The 22,288-nt window shown below is 35.3% G+C and overlaps 1 protein-coding gene across 1 annotated transcript in view; it reads right to left on the bottom strand.

The window, feature by feature from the left end:
- The window catches only part of TENM2 (teneurin transmembrane protein 2), a 2,391,334-nt gene that overhangs the window by 1,971,404 nt on the left and 397,642 nt on the right, over nt 1-22,288 (bottom strand). Inside the window, exon 4 of the mRNA XM_045040340.1 lies at nt 1,812-1,881. The gene's annotated coding sequence lies outside the window, so the exon portion shown is untranslated. The remainder of the gene's footprint in view (nt 1-1,811; nt 1,882-22,288) is intronic.

Here is a 22,288-nt window from a genome sequence, read left to right on the forward strand (position 1 = left end):
AGCCTCTGAAATTGCTAAAATAAACCACGTGAGCTTACAGGCTAAGTCTGTCTTTTTAAAGAATAACTCAACACTGTCCATTTGCCATTATTTCTCCCTAAAAATTACCTGAAATTCAAATGTGTCTATTTAAATGATTGCAGATACCCTTAATTCATTTGACTTAGAGGAGAACTCTCTGGGTGTTGAATCTAGTATCTTAAAATGCCTGGCACTGCCATAATTATAGTGATTAAAAGCAGTATCTGTTAAAGGCTTTTCACAAGCTGACTCTATGCAAGGTGCCATTCCCCAGTGAAGTTCTCAATTAGCACCATGGACAGCAGTCGACAATTTTTTTTTTTTTAACCTTTTTTTTTTTTTTTTTGAGGAAGTGATTAAAAAAAAAAAATATCTTGCCAAAGCACACTTTGTCTTATCTCTAGGAATTTCATGCATGGCAAGCACAGCAGTTCAGTCAGTTGCCAAGTATTTTAACTGCTTCTGCCTGACGTTAGATCCTAAAGCACATCTTAGTTGGAATTGTTTCATTGCACCTTTGGATTCAATATCTTACTAAATAGAATGTTGATTGAATGGTCAAAGTTCTAAACAGACTCTAAGAAATAACAATATTATGGAAGACAGATGTGTAAATACCATAAATATAAAAGCATATTGCAAGAAAATTGTCTTATAAATAGATACCACACACGTCTAAATGTATAGCTTCCCCCCAAAATAAATTCATAATGATATATTCTAGAAATTGTTATAGAGGTTTAAATGATAAGTATTAGCCTTTGATCTTTAAAGGCAAAATTATATGGTACAAAGCTCCATTGGATTATTTAGCTGCTGCCAAATACCTTCTTGTGGGCCTTGGGTCAATTGTTTTAGCATTCTGAACCTGTTTCTTTCTCAAATATAAAAGGAAGGAAGGGTCTAAAGTGGGTACTGTCTAAAATACATTTTTACTTCAACATTCATTCTATGTTTGCAGTTAAGGAGATGAGCTGGTTCATATTGTTTTCTGATTCATCTTTATATATCTGAGAGATTAAGTTAGCTTGCTAAGAACAAAGTACATTTGCTTTGTTGTTTCTCTTGATACATATAACTCAAGGCTAATTTCCCTACTGCGTACCAATGCATTAATACTAATACAGAAAAAGGATTCCTTGAGAAATTTGGATTGTTTGGTGTTTGGAAGGGGATAAGCAGTAAGTAAAAATGTTTGATACAAAGATTAAATTAGGTTTTAGAAGGCTCTTAGAACACTCTTTAAACATCTTTTTATAATATGGCCACAAGCCCCTGGAGGGTCAAATAAATTATTCTTAAGATCCTTTCATAAGATAATGGAGGCTAATTTGAAGAAGTAAATAGTAATTGCAATATTAAGCAGTTCAAACTACCTTTAAAAACTATTTCTGGAACTCCCCATGCTGACAGATTTATTTGATGTTAAGTCCTTTTCCCTCATCTTTAAAAAAAAGCATTTTACATAATCCGGCATTACCTATTTTACATATGTGGCATTTTGCTTAGCATTAAAGTAGTTTATTTGGAGAAGATCTTTTACAGACTATTCTAGGGAACAGCCTGCTACCCTCTTCAAGTAGCAGCAAAAGATTCAGGGATGCTTGTTTAAATGTGGCTTCTCTTAACAGCTTGTTGAGATAGGGAGCAGAACAAGAATGTAAACATTATTAAAATAGTCTATAGTGCCAAATGCAAAAAAACAAATGCCAACAATTTTCCAAAAGTAGCATGGAATTGACAAAGAATGCATACTCCAGTATTTACACTCTTGCTTTACTACGACTTACCAAGGTTCATGCACCAGACACATGTTCTAATCAGTAAGCTCCGGCTGTACACCTTCTTTTCCCAACAGCTCTGCAGAGAAAACAACAGGTGTTTCCAGTCAAATAAACCAGTGGAACACAGTCAGTAAAGACCCAGATGGGCCCAGTAACCCACAGATTTGCTTTCAGATTTTCTTTTAATAGTCTCCTTTGCTTTTCAGGTCTTTGGGACACATGCACGCGCGCACGCACACACACACGCAGAGTTGTTTGTAAAAACCCATTTCCCATTGTTTAACAGAATTCAACAGTGTTCCCAACCTGACAACAAAGGCTTAAGGTAAAAAAGAATGTAACAGAAACATTTTGTGGCTCCCATAAAAAGGGTATAAACAAGGATTTCTGATAATGCCAAGTACTTTAAATGGAACCACCCTGCCCTTTGTAAAACACTAGCTGCTCTATGCTTGTACATGAATGGAGTTCAAATGCAGAGCTGAGACAATAGCTTAGTCCTTGGGATCCTCTTTTGAATACGGTGTACAAGAGCAGAGTGAGGAGGGTAGAAGCTATTTCTGCTAGGCATGAATTTTAATCTGTACCCTCTGGCCTCTTGGAGGTCTGAAGGTTTTGTATGGACGAGGCAGGAATTTACCCATGCCCTGAAAAAAAAAGATGATGTTATAGGCTGTTTTCCTTGGCAACAAGATATGTATGTGGTCCCTCCAAGGAGACTAACCCTGCCTGACAGCTGGTGAGTCTCGTGTTACTTGAATTGGTTTTCTCGCAGTTAATTCAGTTCCAGGCATTAATTGACAGTGGCTGGACGTGACAGAGCTATTTTAGTTTTTGCTTTTTTACTATAGAATCTGGAAGATAAAAGGAAATTCCTGAGGTTGCAGGTTACAAGTTTGGATAGCTCATTATGAAATCTCCATTGAGATATAGGAAATCTTGTTCTCTGCAATTTTTTATATCACTACCTCATTTTTAATACTAAAGTCTTGGCTGTTCTAATTTGCCACATGCTTATCCATCATATCCCTCTGTCAATTGTGGAAATATTGTTATCTAGTGAAAATACCTTAAACAGATTTTAATCTCCTAGAAGTTAAGTTAGATCTACCATATTTCTGGACACATAGCTGACATGTCGAATGAATAAATAAATAAAGATAATGCAAATAATACCAATGACAAATATTTTTGAAAACTTACTATGTGCCAGATACTACTGCATATCTTATTTGCATCATTTTATCTAAACCTCAAAACAATCCTATAGGTTAAATATTGTTTCACAAAAAAATAACAGAATAAGTAATTTGTTCAAGATCTTATATCAGTAAGTAGACAGAAAACTAATCATGCCCTACTACATAATCATTTGGAATGCCTTATAAAGGACTTATAACTAATAAAACTTATGTGAGTGTGTAGATGGAATATAGTATGTTAACATGTGTAGATGGAAGATATTTTAGCATTTTATTTTATAGCACAAGGTTCAATAGATGAGAAAAATACAGAATAATAGTTATACAATTCTCAAACATATATATGTAACTTTACATGTGCCCGTATTCATGCATGCAGATTATAAGCACAACTTCCCTCTTATTGGTGAAACTGAAATTGATTGTTTTTGTTTTGTTTGTCTCTATTTTATTTCTCAAATTTATACTTCAAAAAATTTTAATTTTATATTAACTACTTTTAAAAACATTTAGAAAATTAGAGCTCTGAAATCAGTAATTAATAGAGTATAATATGGGCAGGACTTGATGAAGGAAGACAACTGAGCTATTGTGAAGAATTTGTCAGATTTAGGCAAATGGAGAAGATGGATAAAGGCATTTAGAAAGAGGAGAAAATCTTTCAGCAAAGCCAGAGGCAAGAAAATAACAGAGCATGTTCCAAGGATAGCACAGGCCAATTTTCCCTGCCAGATACATGTCAGTATATAAAAAAGAATGAGCCATATGAGGAGAGGTATCCCCACATCGCAATCTTCAGAATGATTATATTCAGCCTTTTCCATATCATTCCCATAAAGAAGTATGGACATACATGAAGCTACACTAAAAACTACTTCTGAATTCATTTTCAAAATAGCATGTCAGTCACTTCAGTCAAGATCTACCATTACCTTCTGCCTTTTTTTTTCAATTCTTACATGGCACAAAGGTCCTAATAATTTAGACATATAAGCCAAGCTGCATGAGGGTGTCAAAGACTTCAGTAACAATACTGTCCCTAGTAAAACTGGCCTCACAGTAGTTCCAACTTTCTAGTGTCATGATGAGAAATACAAAGATTATTGCATGTCAAAGATTAGCACAATGCCAGGCACATTCCATAAATGACGGTTATTAATTATAGTTCTGTACGTAACTAATGGGAATAATCGTTGCCAAAAGCGCTTGGTGGGGTGTTGAAAGCCCTCTTGCAGGAGAATATTTTCCCTGCCACATTCATATAATCTACATACAACCTACAATTTCTCCCATTAGTCATCCTCTTGACATAACAAACAAAGGTTCCTGCTTTGATGCAATAGGCTTATGTAAGAAACAGAAAAGAAGAAAGGAATTAAACATTCACCAACAAACTGACATTTCCCCAAGCACTGTGCTAAGGACTTTATACACAAATCTGTATATAGGCCTGCCCCCTTCTTTCTCTCTTTCTCTCACTCTCTCACTCTCTCTCTCTCTCTCTCTCTCTCTCTCTCTCTCTCTCTCTCTTTCTCTCTCTCTCTCTCTCACATACACACGATTTCTGTTTTTATTATTAAAAAAAAGAAAATAAGGGCTCAAAAGAATACCTTATTTGCTCATAATTGTTTGGTTGAACATGGGAAAAATGGAATTCCAACCTACTTTCCTATGATTCTGAAATCCCTGGTCTTTCCATGACAAGTCCTGCTTCATTAGAAAAAAGTCAGAATTATATGGTGTAGTAGCAACAGCACAAGAAAGCATGAGTTCCGATCCCACTAACCATCTCTTTACCCTTGGCCAGATCATTTAATCCTCTGTAGGTATGCATATTGACTGTTAAAGGATGGGATTAAATTCTGTCAGTGTTTCAGGACCTTTTCTCTTCTAAAATCTATCCAGTCTAATTATTTAATGCCACTGACAATGGACGATTTTAATAAGAGCTAAGGCTTATACAGTCCTTAAGTATGTATCAGGAGCTGTTCTAAGCACTTTACATATATTAGCTCACTGAATTCTCCCAATAACCTATGACAGTGTTATTATTATTAGATACTATTATTACTGACATTTTACATAGGAAGAAATTGAGGCACACAGATGTTAAACAACATGTCTAAGGTCGTATAAAAGACAAAAGAAGGTCCTTAACCCAAGAACTGTAGATCTGTTCTGTGACTTTAATAGTTATTCAGTCATCAGATCTTCAGGTCAGGATCTTCTGAGAAAAGGAAAGAAAAAAGAACATGTTTTGATTTATAACAGTAAAGATCTGCTTGAAGGTAAGCAACTTTGTGAACTCAGAAAAGAATCGTGAGGTTACTAAGCAGATGAAATAGAAGGGGTCACAGAGAAGGGAAAAGGACTAAAATGAGAGCAGTTATCATGGACTTCCTAAATTTGTACAGTCAGAATTAGTTCTATGGTTTTAGCTAGCTTGGAATCCAGTCCCTATCTTTAGGTCACATCACTCAGATTTTTCATGAAAAACTATCTTTCAAATTCTCAAAGGCAGTGGTTCTCCAAAAAACTTGTTATAACTGCAACCTTGACCTGCTGAATGAGACACACTTTGCAGAGTACGAGCCAGCATCTGCGTACTAACAGGCCCTCCAAAGGAGTCTAATGTGTGCAAAAATCTGAGAACCACTGGTTTAAGGCCTGTGGTTTGGATACACTTAACATAGATATGACTTTTGAAGTGGACTTTTTAATCAGGTATGGACAATCAAAACATTGCCAACCTGTGAGTAAAGTGTTTGATTTACCCAAATAAAATCCATGAGACACAATTCTGAGATTTTTATTGGAAATGTTGAGAGAACAACATGTGAGATCGAGATTGGAACTGTTTGTTACTAATAGAGGAGAGCCTGCCTGAAAATGGCGTCAACACAGAGAAGTGTAGAGGACACTGAGTTGGGTCTTCTGCTACTATCTCTCTGCGTCTCTGAAATGTGGGCAACACAAAACATCTATCATGTGTTATTTATTCATGTTGTTTCTGGGCTTGCAATGCTTTTCCCACTTATTTACTTTCCTCAGGAAGAATTAACCATGTCCTGTTCTCATTCACACATCAATCTTTTCTTACACTGTAGATAGCCCTAATTACCCTCCATTATAGTTTGTTATTTTTGTGTTTCCTCCCCACACCTTTCAGAAGAGGATCTCCCTGAGGGTGGGGTGTGAAATTGCTGCTTATTTTTACATTTGTATCCCCAGCACTCAGCATCATAATAGATGCTTAAAATATATTTGTTAAATAAATAACTTTCGTACATTCCTCATGGGATTATTGCAAGGATCAAATGAGGATAAGACTTAGAATAGGCTTAGTAAAATATAAAACCCTGTACAAACATGAGTCATATTTATAATTATTGTTCTGTTCTTTTGTGGCCTCATCTTTTCCACAAATGTATCATCACAAGGAATGACTGGGGAATAAGACTGGTAAACCCTCCAAATCTGTGATAAATTGATTAGAAAAATGGCTGCAATTCTTTTCTACTCCCTCTATGAAATCAGCACATAAACAGATAGAAAACTGACCACTGTCATAGGAATATAAGAAGAGAGGTTGAGGTTCCTTAAGTACTTATTATCTAGAGATTTGACTCTGTCTGAGTGATTAAGTATAAGCATAGCACAAATAGAATGGGACTTTCAGGAAAAGGCAATAGCATGTGCAAAGGTACTGTGGCAGTAGCCACCTGGTGTGAGGGGGACTGGAGAAGTAGAAAAAGACAGTACTGGGCACGAGGCTATTTTAGGAAGTCGTATTTGTTTGTTTGTTTGTTTGTTCATTTGTTTGTTTTAACTAAGAGTAACGAGGAACCATGAAAGGATGTTCAGTAGAGGAATGACATTATTAGATTGGTATTTTGCAATATTACCCCAGCAATATTGTGGCCTTTACATAGATATCCCACCCTTATATTTTGTTGTTTTTATTACATCTGAATTGTGAGGTTAAAAATGTACTATAGTTAATCCTTGAACAACAGAGGTTTGAACTGTGTGACTCCACTCATGTGGATTCTTTACAATAAATATAGTACAGTAGTGTAAATGTGTCAATGTATTTTCTCTTCCTTGTGATTTACTTAATATTGTCTTTTGCTCTAGCTTACTTTATTGAAAGAATATAGTACATAATACATACAACAAATAAAATATGTGGTAATCGACTGTTTATGTTATCAGTAAGACTTCTGGTCAACAGTAGGCCATAGTAATTAAGTTTTGGTGGAGTCAAATTTATATAGGTATTTTTGATTGCATGGGAGGTGGTCTCTTTAGCCCCATTTTGCTCAAGGTTCAACTGTAATTGTTTTTAAACTTTTAAAATTTATACTTATATTTCCTAACTTTCATTTGAGCTATGAAATTTGCTAAATACGAATACCTTTTTCATCTGGGACTCTTGTTACCTATGCATTGTGAAAAATAAAGTTTGAATTTAATAGATTCTAGAAATCATCATTTAAGGAAGTGCTTCATTCAAAATTAAAATATACTCGTAAAAAATTAATATACACATATCTGATTTTTGCATACATTATTAGGATGTATTTACTAATTTCAAATGTTTATATTTAAAATGAATTTGGAATGCTTAAGTAAATTAACACGAATCACTTGTAATTTTTTTAAATTATAAACCTGCCAAATTTTACACATAAAACACTACAGAAGCATTTGTTCTTATTCAATCTTGAAATTACAAATTATAAATAACATGAGCACTCCCAGCCACTAGTATTACTTGGCAACTAATTAAGGTACTATTGCAATAAAAATAAATACAGAAGTCTCTAAGGAAATTGAGGAGATTGTATATAGAAGCTCATAGCACAATCAATAACATTTATTGACTATATAAGCCCTCATTTTAGTCTACATAATAGTTTCTTACATTAATGTTTTAGAGATTCTACATATTAAGCTAACTTTATGTTCTTTTAAAAAACTGGTTTTGCTTAATTTGGATGTTCTGGCAATATTCTTTGCAGATGTTTGACACTATCCCGCCTCAGTCACAGATTTGACACTCCCATATAATCTTCATGTTTCTCCACAGTACTTTAGAAATCCACGATTGCTATTGTCAGCTACAATTACCACCCACTGCAGAGGTTTGCTTAAGCTGATTAACTAGAGAAGGTATATATGTTCCAGCAGCTTTGAAAATAAGCAAACTCTATATGCAGTTCACCATATGATGTTTACTTTGTATTCCAGTATAAAGGAAGGAAGCAAAGGCAAAAGATACAGACAACCATGTAACAAAGAGCTTTAAAGACAGGAACTCACAGTTGGCACCTAGTGCCAGAAACTGCCCCTATTCCAACTAGCCAGCATGCTGTATGTGAGGGGTTTCCAAATTCAACTCTATTGATGTTAGCAGCATTCCTGGTCTCTACCCACTACCCCCAGTTGTGGCAAGCAATAATGTCTCCAGACATTGCCGGATGTCCTATGGAAAGCAAAATCATCCCAAGTTGAGAACCATTGCTGTAGGCCCCACTAATTTGGAGCCATGATACCTGCTTGCTTTTTACTTTCTTTCCGAAGTTGATATCTCCTAGAAATTATCTACTTGTGCTACTGTTCACTAGGCCCTCCTTTGCCTACCCACAAATTGACTTATTTAATAATAAATCTAGAAATAACCCTTAACAAATGAATCATAGCTATTATTATGAATTATTTGTAATGTGCCAGGTCTTGTTTCTAAGCAAATTATATACATATATCTCATATAATCTTTATAAAGACCTTATAAGTTAGATAACATTATCTTCATTTAAGCTGAATGAATTGGCATTTAGAAAGGTTAACCAATGTTCTTAGGAAAAATGTCTAAAATCCTGACATTCCTCTCAAGCCCCTTCAGGATCTAGCCACAGTTGACCTCTCCAGGCAACCCACTGCCCCCGCCCCCCCCCCCCACACACACAATACCACCAACATGATGTAGGCCAACCAGGCTTCATTTCAATTCCTCAAATGAACAAGTCAGTCTGTGGGAACCCACACTTACTGTGCCTGTTCATGGTGCTCTGCTCTTTGTTCCCTGAAATCCATTTCCAAATGTGCCAATTCATTTTTTGGCTTCCGCTTGGACATCACCTGCATTTAGACATGCTTCATCTAACCGTGCACGTTTAGGTTTTCCATTTGGAAATTCACTGTAGTTAATATTTGTTATGTGTCCTCGTTTGCTTTTTCACACCTTGCCTAGTCCATTGCTATCTCCCCAGTGCCCAGAATGGTGTTGACCTCAACGTTACCACCATATAATTGTTATTCACTGACTGATAGAATGAGGGAATAGTGAATTAATATTCTCCAAACCACTCAGAAGCAGCAGAGTAGGGATTTTAACTTGGGTCTGATTTTGAAGCCAATTCCCAGTCTTTTAGGCCTATGAGACCATACCTGTGTGAAAAGTTTCTCTGTGCAGCTGGCTTCATTTTGGCCCTTTCCAGCTACCAACCATGACCTTGCATGAAGACAACTTGAGAAATATAAGTATTACAAGATCTGATCTCAGAAATAGTAATGACCAAAATTATTATTTGTGATTCCATACAACAGACATCTAAAAAAGGAAGGAAACAATAGTTTGCTTGACACTGAAAAATCAACATTGGATGACTTTAATAAAAATCACAACCAACAATGAGACATTTTTTAAAAATCCTCTACTACTAGATATTATCAATTCACATGATAATGAGTTTAATACTGTGCTGGAGTTTCAAATGCCAAGTATCACGCTCTGTGACTGTTAGCAAATGGAGTTGCACCATGTGTGACAATTTCATGATGATACAATCTGTGCTTCCCCACATATTTCAATAGATAGCAAGTGGTTTTGGTTAAGACTTATCTAACCAGTCCTCAGATTTCATTGAACTTCATTATGATCGGATGACCTCCTCAAATCCAATAACAAATAGTGGCACAATTCTCTGCAAATGAATGAATGGATATGTTTAGAATATCTAAAATGCCTTGTGAAATATGTTTAATTATGCATAGGTTAACAGCTGTTTGTTTAGTGTGCTGTATATAGGATGAGACATTCAAGTCAGAAATAATATATAACCTATTGGAAAAGGATATTAAAGACAGCTACTGTGTAAACATCCACTTTGGAGCTGTATGTCAAATGTCAACATTCCAAATATATGAGTAACTGCATTTTCTTATCTTTCCTACTGCTTGTGGTTTTGTAATTAGTCCACTGGGCAATGGCAATATTACAAAGAGGCTATTAATCTAAATTCATGATTTAATTCTACATTGAAAAAAAAAAAAAAAAAAACCTCTTAGCTAGTAGCTAAAGCTTAAATTCTGAGCCCAACCTAAACACAAATGAATGACTTAACACGAAACGAAGACAAGCTGACCCCCACTCCCATGCACAATAACAACAAAGTCTCTGGAAGGGCAGTTTCCTTAACCCTTAAACTTGGGGAATCCAAAGTAATTAATGGCAGAGTAAAAATGACAATAGTTCTTTCAGACTAACAGAAACGACTTGCATCTCTATAACTGAATTATATATTGTCATATGTAAAGGTTTTTGTACTGATCTCTCAAATTACTCATATTACCTACCATTGCTTGGATCTCCTTTGGAAGCAAAGTTGATATATCATATTTTTTTCTGCTAAAGTATATATATATATATATATATATATATATATATATATATATATATATATGTATATATTTATGATTAGTGAAGAAAATGTCTGATAAAAATATCTTTTAAAAATTAATTCCCATGGCCAATTCCCTATTGCCTGTGGATGGGAGGAAAACATCCACATCCTCTGTCAACTTATCTTTGGATTTTTAAACTTCTATTTCATTCCAACAGGAAATTACTTAGATATAAAAACATAAATGTGCTAAAATGTTTGCAAGGACAATGTAATGGCTTATAGAGGACTACTAAATGATTAGTAGAAAAAAGGGAAATAAGAAATACATTTTAATTTTATTGACAACTTACTATAAGACGATCACAGGGACATTCTTTTTAAAAATGATGCATGATGGAGAGCCTGGGTGGCTCAGTCAGTTAAGCGTTAGACTTTCTATTTCTGCTCAGGTCATGATCTTGTGGTTTATGAGACTGAGCCCCATGTCAGGCTCTGTGCAGACAATGCCGAATCTGCTTGGGATTCTCATTGTCTCTCTCCATCTGTCCATCCCTCGTTCATGTGCACACGTTCTCTCTTTCTCAAAATAAATAAACATGAAAAAAGAAAACACGGCACTGGAGAAAACATCCAGATTCTTCATTAAAAAACAAATGGCGTGTGGGGCACCTGTGTGACTCGGTTAAGTGTCCAGCTTCGGTTCAGGTCATGATCTCACAATTCCTGGGTTCAAGCCCCATGTCGGGCTCTGTGCTGACAGCTCAGAGCCTGGAGCCTGTTTCAGATTCTGTGTCTCCCTGTCTTTCTCTGCTCTTCCCTTGCTTGTATTCTATCTCTCTCTCCCTCTTAAAAATAAACATTTAAAAAATTAAAAAAAAAACAAAGGGTGTACCATATAATCATTACTAAAGTTCCATATGATAAATTATGTTAGTTTTGCTTTCCTTATAATTCAGCAGTTATGCATCATACCCATAATTATCAACTAGATATTGTAAAGATCAAAAATTTAATTCCATGTCTATTTTAGTTTGAAATCTATGCTCTTGTTATGTATTTTGGATCACATAAGCAATATTTGTTAAATATCTCCTATTCACACCAGGTGCTATGCTTATTCTCATAGCTCTGCAAAAACTCATAGCTTAAACGAGAATATAAATTAATAAGTACATAATTACAATAGATTAAAAAAAGAAAAGACTACACAACAATACAGATGAACTCAGGGAAATGGATTCTTTTATCGGGATGTTCAATATGTTACCTTAAATTAGAATGTGTTGCTATTTTCAAATATACAGAAGTATATAAGAAAATTAAGGTGGCCCATTATGACATCCACCAAATACCAATGACATTATAAATTACTAGATCAAGAGGTACTGAACATAATGTGAAAACCCCTCTTATCCCAAACACCTGTCCTTAGAGCTATTTTGCTAAATGTTTCCTTTATATGTGCACATACACATACTTGTGTATGACTTACTGGATCACTGTGTGGACATTATTGCATCTTGCATTTTTTAGAATGATATAACTTGTGATGATTTCTGTGTTAATACATTAATGTCTATCACACTTATTTTAATAGATCAGCAGTTTTTTACTGTATAGAGGTACCAGAATTGATCTAATTAATCTCTACTGGTCAACACTTCAGTTGTTTTCAGTATTTGTTATTAAAAATGATGCATTGAACATCCTATGCATGCGTGTTTAAATATGAAATTTTTGTGTATATTGGTGAATTCCTAACAATAAGATTGCTAAATCACATATTGACTTGTAACTGACAAATTTGTATATTGTTAAGTAGAATCCCTATTCTCTAAATAAATAAGAAAATAATATTTGAAAATTAGGACTAATTTAAGGGTTTTAGTCCCAAATAAGCTTAGACATCAATCCAGAATTATTATATTCCCTGATAAATGATCAAGGCAGTTGATCCAAAGTATAGAAAAAAAGATTACAGACTTTACATTTTATGCTATTTAAAACAGTTCTCAAAAAGGGAATGAGAATATATATAAACTCTGTGGTTTGTTTTGGTTTCCTTTTAAATTGAGTTATAATACAGAAGTCCATCAGAACCATCTGGTTTCCTTTATAGTTCCATGTTAAGAAAGATTTTTACGTGGTCATGTGTCTCATATTACTTTTCAAAGTAAAAAAATATATATATTCGTCTACAGTTTCTGTTGAACCATGCATCACTTTCTGGTTGAACAACATGTTTCAAAAAAAGCAAATAATACAAAATGGGTAGCTAACAATAATTGAATACTTGCCAGGTACCAGGCACTGTTATATATAATTAAATGCTTTAATTCATTTAGCCCTCAAACAATCCATGAAGAGATTTTATGATTGGAAATCTGAATCCAGGATAAACCCAAGTAGTCCCTCACCACAGTTGATGTTCTTATCCATGACCCTCTAGTTTTCTTAAGGATAAAATGTGTTCATATCATGAAACTCTGCTAAAAATTTATAATATTAGGATACTTTATCCTGGCTTGATGAGAAGTTGATGCAAATACATATTCAACTACAATTTAACTCTCTTTCTCATGACAACTTCCAGCAATGACTGATCAAAGGTCAATGAACACTAAAAGAATAATTATAAATTTACCTAATAGATTCTCTCTATATCTCAATTGTCCCCTCCTTTTTAGATTAATCTACTCATTCTGATGGACTTTCTTATCCATTGGAAGCCAAGTTAGTAATAGATTTTTGTCCATTAAAACAATGAAGAAAGCAAGATGCATCCTGACACACCTGAAGTTTACTAGAAAAAAAGATTTCAATATTTTTTGTCAATATTGACAGAAAATTCCAAACATTTGAAAACTGTAATTTTTAATCATTAAAATGATACATTGATTATTTGTATTATTTAAGCATTTAGTGATCCACAGAGAATTAATCAGTAGATTATTATTAACATAGAGTATTTCATAATAACTTTAGACTCTATGTTTAGTTAGCTTAGCTGGTTTCCGATAGTACCAATAAGACTGAGGTAGATCTCTACTTAGACAACAAGTTTTCCATAACTCTTACACAAAAGACAAATACCTTGCCCTACCTGATTCTCAAGGGGTAATGGACACAGAAAGCATAACATGATTACTACAGAAAGCATCTTCAGGAAAAGTGATGTTAACACAGCTTTTAAGTATGGTGGGTAAATAACACTGCTTTCATCTGTGGATGATTATCAACATCCACAAATTTGTAACATTTTTGTTACATTTGTAACAAATTTGTGTAACATTTGTAACAAATTTGTATAAATACAAATTTATAACTGACAAATTTGTATATTGTTAAGTAGAATCCCTATTCTCTAAATAAATAAGAAAATAATATTTGAAAATTAGGACTAATTTAAGGGTCTTAGTCCCAAATAAGCTTAGACATCAATCCAGAATTATTATTCTGGGCATATAATTTTACTGGGCATTTAATATGCCAGGTATTGTCTTAAACACTTACACATATTATTTAATTTATTCTTCAAAGTAACTCTCTGAAGTAGGTATTTTATCATAAATATTTACAGATGGGGAAACTGAGGCAAAGTGATGTTAAATTGCTTGCCCAAATTGAAATACCTTGTGGCAAAGCCAGGATTCAAATCTGGACAAAAGTTACTAACTCTGGCTCTTGGAAAGACTCAAGTATGTGAAATGAGAATGAGAGATGGAACTGTCATTAAGTATATATATGCTCTCTGGGAAATATGCAAATTGCATATTCAGATATTTATGTCCCTTATGTTTAACTACTTTGAAATTTTTTAATTCCACATAATGCTAGCCTAAAATGGGATTTCAAAAAATACAGATAATTTCAAAAATTGTTTTTTATTTTGATATCTTTTTTCTTTCTTACATACTTAATTTTCCTGCTATTAGATCTTTATCATTGATTATTTTTATTTAAAAAATTTTTTAATGTTGATTTATTTTTGAAGGAGAGAGAGACACATACACACAGAATACGAGCATGGGAAGGAACAGAGAGAGGAAGACACAGAATCCAAAGCAGTCTACAGACTCTATGCTGTCAGCACCGAGACCGATGGGGGGCTCGAACTCACAAATGGTGAGATCGTGACCTGAGCCCAAGTCAGATGCTTAACCGACTGAGCCACCCAGGCACTCTTATTTTTATTGTTTTCTAATTGACATGAGTGTCATATAATATAAAATTAACCATTTTAAAGTGAACAATTCAGTAGCATTTACTACATTCACAATGCTGTTCAACCATAAACTATCTAGTTCCAAAATCTAGTAAGTTCTAAAACATTTTCATCATCTCGAAAGGAAACCTCTTACTCATTAATCAGCTGTTCCTCATTCCACCTTCCCACAGTCCATGGCAATCGCCGATTTGCATTTTGTCTCTATGGATTTACCTATTCTGAATATTTCATATAGAATGAGTCATACAACATGTAATCTTTTGTGTCTGGTTTCTTTTACTTACTCACTTATGTTTTAGAAGTTCATTCATGTTGTAGCATGACAAGTTCTTCATCAGTTTTATGGCTGAAAAATCGCCCATCATATCTGTATATCGCCATGTTTTTATTCATTCACGTATTCATGAACATTTGGGGTATTTCTATCTGTTGGCTATTGTGAATAGTGCTTCGATGAACATGCATGTACATAAATTTGTGTGAGTACCAATTTTTAATTCTTTTAGGTATATAACTAGGAGTAGAATTATTGTTTTTTATATTGTTTTCTTTTTTTTAAACAGTCAAGCCATTCACCTTAAACTAACTTTACTCAATCAGTCAAGCATTACTAGCTACAACTCAATCTATTTCCCCCACTTGGTATGACAACTTCTAGGGACAATCGTCTATATTTCTTGCTTCCATTTACTCACTCTTCACTTTTTCCTTAATTCATTCCATTTTAGCTTCTGCCTTTCTTTATTCTGCACCAAAACATACTTCACTGGAGTCACTGAAAATTTCCAGGTTTCTATTAAAGTCTCTTGCTGCCTCAACAGCATTCAGCACCGTTAATCAATTCCTTCTTCTGGAAACACTATATTCCCTTGGATTCTCTAGTCCCTTGGACATTACATTTCCTGGTAATCTGTCTGGATCTTTCTTATCATTTGCAAGACTAACCTCTATTGAGACTTTAGGCACTGGCATGTCTTAGGGCAACTCAGAGTACATACTTCTTTTTTGTCCGTATAGTCTCCCTAAGTGATCACAAAATCTCCCATAATTTTAAGTAGACTCTGAGGTGACTCCCCGTTGCATTTCCAATTGCACGTTCTCCCCCTTGTTCTTTTCACACTAGTCACACTGCTTCTAGTCTCAGTCAGCTGCTTATGCCTGTTATAGCCCCTCCTGGCAGGGGTACTTTGCACATGTTCTTTCTTTAGTCTAGACTTCTAGCTTTCACCTCAACTTACTCATTCTGATCTCTGCTCAGCTGATACACTGGATTTTCTAGTTTTCAGATTATGAGGCAAATTGCAGCCGGGAATTCTGCCCACTTGGATTGAGTATAATCCCAGGAGTTCTTCATTGTTTTAGGCTGGAAGAATCCCAGAGCAGAGAGAATGATATTTTGTTAATTGTGAGAAAGGTCGTATACCTTTATGATCTGGATTTCACAAAGAAATGTTATTTTATTTTTGTGCCCTCGAAATGTGAAACAAAGTAAACTAGTTATATGATGGGAACATTAAAAATTTAGGTAGAAACATTTATAAGCTTGGATTAATATTTAAACTGCTTGCAAAATGTTTTTATATCACATACTGGAAGCATATGCAGAAGTACCCCCAGGACATCTGTTTGAAGGTGATAGGACCATATTTATAGAAAAATGCAATACAGTGATTTGCGGGCCAGGATCCACCTTCCCAGTGATACTGTACTGAGATATTCTCAAGTTATTCTCTATGGATTTCGCTCAATGTATATGTGTGGGCAGGTGCATTTCTTTCATGTGCAAGTACCCACATTCATGTCAGGTTGTACACACATACATTTTATGGAGTCACTGAAGAAGCCAAAAAAGGATTACCACTGGAACCAAATGGAGTTTCTCAAGCATTTTAAAGAGTGGCATTTGACTGATAACTGTTACTCCTTAATGAAATCACCAGCAAAACTATATGTGACAATGCCTTGCTTAGAATGAATTTTACTGATTACAATCAAGACTTATATCAATAATTCCCATAATGGTCAGAATGGAAATTAATTGTGCTAATGATAGAAGACTAAACTTAACAGTCCCCTTAAACATTTTTTATGAATAGACTAGGATAAAATATCTTTTTAAAAAAAACGTGCTTGGCTTGTTAAAAAAAAATCAAAAAAGGGCTCTGATTTTTTTCTTATTTTGTAATTAGAAAATTATTTTTTAAGTGATTCACTCTTTATAGGAATCCAACCATTGAGCAACAAATACATGTAGAGCTTCTAAACACCTATACTAATATATTTTCCAAATCAATTTCCTGTTAATTTTACAAATATTACACTAATAAAGGTGACAAGAAGACATTAAACACTCCTCCCAGTGTCTTCTTAAACACTTCTTGCAAAATAAGCCCCACTCCTTAGCATCGTATATAAGGCTCTCCAGCACTTCTGAAGGGCTATTTGCTCTGACTCTGCATATACCCCTTTATCCTTGATCCCAGGTAGTCCACCTTGTTATATTTACCTGGGAGCTTTTGCTCACATCGACTTAACAGCCATTCTAATAATTCATTTTTTAAATGGGAATATACTACTCAGTATTACTTCTGAGAAAGCTTCCTTTCCTTTTGTTTCCTTTTATTCATTCCAGAGATTAATCAACACAAGGTGCAATGCAACATGAAAAATGTTGATATGAGTTTTCTGTGATAGACAGCCTGTAAGGTGGCCCACAGATTCCCCACTTCCTGGTATTCACCCCCTTGCCTGAGGGCTGAAACACTTAGTATGTCACTTCTGATAAGTGGGAGCCAGAAAAAAGTACTGGGCTGCCACTTTCAAGAATAAGCAATGAGAGACTCTGGCTTCCAGTTACACACCTTTCTTTTTGTCCAGTCTATAGGCAATGGGCTGCCATGCTGTGTTCTCAATAGGTGGAGACACCAATGGAAGTAATGGAGGAAAGTCTCCAGCCAACAGCCCATTAGGAGACTTGCCAATAGCTACATGAGTGGTTTGGAATGAGATCTACCCCCAGTTTAGCCTTTAAATGACTGCAACTCCAACAGACATATCCACTGTAATCCTATAAAGACCCAGAACCAGAGGTTTCCAGCTAAGTTGTACCAAAGTTCCTGATCTTTAGAAACTATGAGAGAATACATATCTGTTATGTAAGCTTCAAGGGCTCGGGGTAATTTGTTAAGCAGAAATAGGTAACTAATATAGTTGCTAACAGAAATACATAACTAATGTTGTTGATTCTTTTTGGAAAAAATACATTTTACCCTAAGATCATGCTTTTCCTACATTTTTAGTGTTAAAAATTGCCTATATTTTATGATTTGATTGTGATAGTTTTTTTTTCCCCTAAGCATATAGCTAGCAAAATAAGTCTATCTGAGCGCATAGAATTTCTACTTAAGTTTTCTGATTAATGAAATACAAAAGTTTGGGAACTTGGGCTCCAAACAATTTTCTTATCATTTACATTCTTCTATTATCACTATTTTGTGTAAAATAGCATAAATATTTGTTTGCATCTAAATAAATATAAATACATTTAAATTTATCTAAATAAACTGTGAATATCAAAAGTGTGAGGACTGTGTTATTTAAGCTTACCAGCACCGAGTGGGGCGTCTGGCACAGAGTGCAGATTACACAACTGTTTATTGAATAAGTGAATAAATGCAACTACAAATGAATAAAAACATTGCTTACCCATGTCAGCAGTTCTCCCACAATATTTGGGCATCATAATGTATATCACTATAGTGTGAAAATTCCATATATAGTAGTAAACATTTTAGACAGCCTCTGGATACCTTCTGATACATTGTTTCCTCTAACTAGAAAGTTCAGTTAATCAGAATGCCCATTCTGTTTTCCAAATCACAGTTATTTTCATGCCTATACTCTATATGTGACACAGGTGAACGCTGATTCAAATTTTAAGTTTTCTATTTCTATCATCAAAAAGGAATAGTACATGTAAATTACTTATTTATATACTAGATCACTTGTGATCACAGTCATGGGACTAATTAGAAATAACTACCGAAATACAAAATTCTTAGATTTATGCATCCCAAGGCAATGATTCAGGAAACATAGACACACACTCACATATACAATCCACTTTCTGTGATCAGATATAAAAGAAATAAATTTAAGAGTAACTGAATGGGTCGCCTGGGTGGCTCCATCGGTTAAGCATCCAGCTTGGGCTCAGGTCATGATCTTGCAGTTCACAAGTTCGAGCCCCGCATCAGGCTCTGTGCTGACAGCTCAGAGCCTGGAGCCTGCTTCAGATTCTGTGTCTCCCTCTCTCTCTCTGACCCTCCCCTGCTTGTGCTCTCTCTCTCTCTCTCTCTCAAAAATAAAAATAAATAAACACATTGAAACAAAAATTAAAAAAAAAGAGTAACTGAGAATTGTCATATTAAGATAATATCCTTAAAAAAAGAATAGAAAAGGAAAGACTGGTTACTTGGTGCATGAAAAATACATGGACATTCTTCTGTCAGAAGATGTCCAATTGCTTAGCAAAAATGTGAGCCCACAAGTCACTGGCATTCCCAAAGAATTAAGTTAACTGCATTCAAATATTCCCTCAGAGAGAACAGTGACTGAACAGCTGATTGTCAGTGATGACCCTGTACAGTATGGCACCATAAGAAAATAGGACGATCACCTCTAGCATGTCTAAATCACATTGTATCCTGGTCACTGGGCTATGTAACACCACAAGCTTTAAAGGAACATACTGCTGCGTAACTAAAAGTGACAACGAGATGATTTCAATAAGAAATGTATGTGAAGTTTCTTTTCAGAAGCATAGAACTGCTACCGTATAAAATGCAGAAATGTGATGACATTGTAAAGTGAACGCTATGTTATTTCCTGCCTTACTATGGTCAATGTTTGGTGATTAAGCTCCTGTATGATAACAATAAATGAACAAAAAAAGTGGTCAAGCCCACTGTGGAAATCAGATTCTGACCTGACTCCTGGTCATGAGCTTGTGGAATCCCCTCATCTTGAGGGTGAGCCAGGCAATAGGACTTGCAAACAATATCCAAATGTGATGGGACGTCACTTCCAAGCTTAGCTTATAAAGAATTGCGACTTCTATTCTGTTCATACTCTTTCTTTCTCTCCCTCTCTTGCTTGCCTAGTCTGATGAAGCCAGGTGCCATAGGAAGAGGCCTACAAGTCACAGAACTGAAGATAGCTTCCAGCCAACAGCCAGTGAGAAACTTGTCCCTCAGTCCAATATGCCTTGAGGAATTGAATCATGCTGACAACCACATAAGTGAGTTTGGAAGTAGATCCTTGCCCACTTTAGCCTTGAGGTGAGGCCACAGACACTGATGGCATGTTTTGTGGGGTTTTATTTAAATTTATTTATTTATCTTTCAGAGAGAGAGAGAGAGAGAGAGAGAGAGAGAGAGAGAGAGAGAGTGAGAGATGGAGAAAGAGAGCAAGAGGCAGAGAAGCAAAGAGAGAATCCCAGACAGGCTCCATGCTGTCAGCGTGGAGTTCAATGTGGGGCTCTATCTCATGAATCATGAGATCAGGACCTGAGCTTAAATCAATTGTTGGATGCTTAACTGACTGAGCCATCCAGGTGCTGAAAAACACATTGATTGCCTTCCTCAAAAGACTCTGAAACAGACGACCCAACTAAGCTGCATCTGTATTCCACACCTGCAGAAACTGAGAAGATGTGTTGTTGTTCAACTCACTGAGTTTTAGGGTAATTTGTTATCTAGCAATAGATAACTAATGTACTTCTCAGTGACATACAAGGCTAGGTAGTACTAAGGAGATTGTTGCTATAGTTCCATTAGGAAGGAAAAAAAAACACTTGTTTTCTGTGATCAAATTTCTCTAACAAATACTAAATATTTCTATTATAATAAGAGCAGTCATGGATAAAAAAATAATATGGAATTTTACTTTAATATTTACTTTGGCAATTGGGAAGAATTTGGACAAAGGAAACAGGGACTGAGCCAGGATCAGGCAAATCATTTCAAGTAATTGTGAATCATAATCACGACTGAACTAATAAACCAATGCTCAGGGAAAGCATGATCTGGGCTGATACCTGAAGTACAGAGGGTGGTGTGGATGGATACAAAGTGGATACAGTGACTGGCTTATATGGTCAACTATGAGGACCATGGGAATGGCCAGGCTGATAATGGGTGTTCCTGGCCTAAATGGGAGAAGCACAGAACTCAATGGGACTTAGACTCAATGAGAGTCCTGTGGGCCATACAGGTGTTACAATTTCTTGATGTTATAGTGCATATTTGTTCATTTTCTAAAATTATGGTATATATCAGTTTCAGTTATTCAGTTGCAAGTAACAAAACCCAACAAAGGCCTTGGGAAGGACAGAAACTAGGATAGTCTGGAATATTTAATGCAAGAACTAATGACTATGTGACAATTGTTTTGGTCTTGGCCATTCTATTCAATATTTAAATTTTCTGGGGAAGAAGTCTGATTGGACTAACTTGATTCCAATACTTGTCTCTGAATTTATTGTTGTGGTCAGTGGAGATGGATCCCCATTTGGCCATGTATATAGTTCATGTCCACCTTTGGGGTAATGACTCAACTCCTCTCCACTGCATGGACTGAAATGAAAAAGTGTCATTATCTGAAGGGAAATAAGGATGCTGTTCCAAAAAAAAAAAAAAAAAAAAAAAGGACATAAGGTTGCTATGTGAGTTAAAACAGCATGCACCAGTATAGAAGCCACCTTGCAATCAGTGGAGCTGTCTCAGAATCAAACTAATGTAATTCCTTTAACAGGCATCACCTCTAACAGCCTTGATGCATGTACTGACTGGTGCCTTAAAGGCACCATCTGACACTTGAAATACATTTTATGCTAGGGATAGAAGAAATTACCCTTCTAGTGAAGGTGTGCTCCACAGCTGAAACTTCATATCCTCTTTAAGCTGCAGAGAAAAATTCAACTGGCTCTTCAGATCAGTGTGCCCAAAGGCCAGAACTGAAGCAAGTCATCCCATCTGGCATTTCCTGATACTTAAGACTAGAGATGTTCAATGATGTTACCAATTCATATAGAAGTTCAAGCAATTGCCCAACTTTTAAGGTGCTATCTCAATTTATAATTACTAAGTCATTTATTGTTCCATTTATGTATGATAGAACAAGGTATAATGCAATTAAGTGGCCTATCCAAATTCATACACTATATGGCATAGTTTAAATCACAATCCAGATTTCCAAGACCTTGCCAGATAATACATTTTACTACAGTTGCTACCTTAAATACCTCATCACTACTTGATGGCATGTGATCATATTTACAAACTGACATGAACCTTAAGGGAT

Source organism: Felis catus, chromosome A1 (assembly GCF_018350175.1).
Source record: "Felis catus isolate Fca126 chromosome A1, F.catus_Fca126_mat1.0, whole genome shotgun sequence".
Taxonomy (NCBI): domain Eukaryota; kingdom Metazoa; phylum Chordata; class Mammalia; order Carnivora; family Felidae; genus Felis; species Felis catus.